The sequence below is a fragment of the Meleagris gallopavo genome, chromosome 21 (assembly GCF_000146605.3).
Source record: "Meleagris gallopavo isolate NT-WF06-2002-E0010 breed Aviagen turkey brand Nicholas breeding stock chromosome 21, Turkey_5.1, whole genome shotgun sequence".
In the NCBI taxonomy this organism is placed as follows: Eukaryota; Metazoa; Chordata; class Aves; order Galliformes; family Phasianidae; genus Meleagris; species Meleagris gallopavo.
This window is the reverse complement of record NC_015031.2, coordinates 9,508,278-9,509,095: the sequence shown is the minus strand read 5'-3', so window position 1 is coordinate 9,509,095 and position 818 is coordinate 9,508,278.

Below are 818 nucleotides of genomic sequence, written 5' to 3'. Positions count from 1 at the left end.
ACGCGGCCTGGCGATGCGGCTGCACGTCCCCGTCCGCCCCGTGCGATGGAGCCCCGCTGCCGTCCCGGGGCACGGCCGGTCCCTGCGCGCTCGGAGATAACCACGTGCAGCGCGGCCCTTGCCGAGCCCTCCCAGCCGTCGGGCCGTGCCGTTCCTGCGAGGAGCCCTAAACGATTCCCGTATTCCTCAAACCTGGAGCGGTGACGTCTGCCACGCATCCGAGGCTCCGGGTTGTGAAGATAAGAGCTGCTCGATCCAGCAGCATCGGCGATGACCGAAGCGTTCCTTCCTAAACTGGAGCGCAGCCCACGCTGCTCCTGGGCTGGCACGTGTCCCCTGAGCGCTGCTTTTCCCTGTGCTGGAGGTGCTGTGGGCCCCGCTGGTGCTGCAGGGGCAGAATCCCAACAGCTCCCGGCTCAGAGCAGCAGTCCTTCTTTCTTGAAGCATCCTGGGAATTTCCTCTGCGTGACCTGGAAATGGTAGCTGATGAAATCGCTCTCCAGATTGCGAGCGGCTTGTAGGGCTGTGTGTTTTCCTCTCCTCGCATCCCTGTATCCTTCTGCTTTGTTTTGTTCTGTGTGTTGAACGACACGGCGCTGGCTTTGGGTTGTCCGTGAATCAGTGATGCTCAGCTCTCCTTGTGGGGCTCCCAGCTCTGCACGTGGGTGGTGATGACATGGATTGGATAGTGATAGGACAAGGGGGAATGGTTTTAAACTGAGACAGGGGAGCTTTAGGTTGGATATTGGGAGTAAGTTTTTCACTCAGAAGATGCTGAGGCACTGGAACAGGTTGCCCAAGGAGGCTGTGGATGCCCC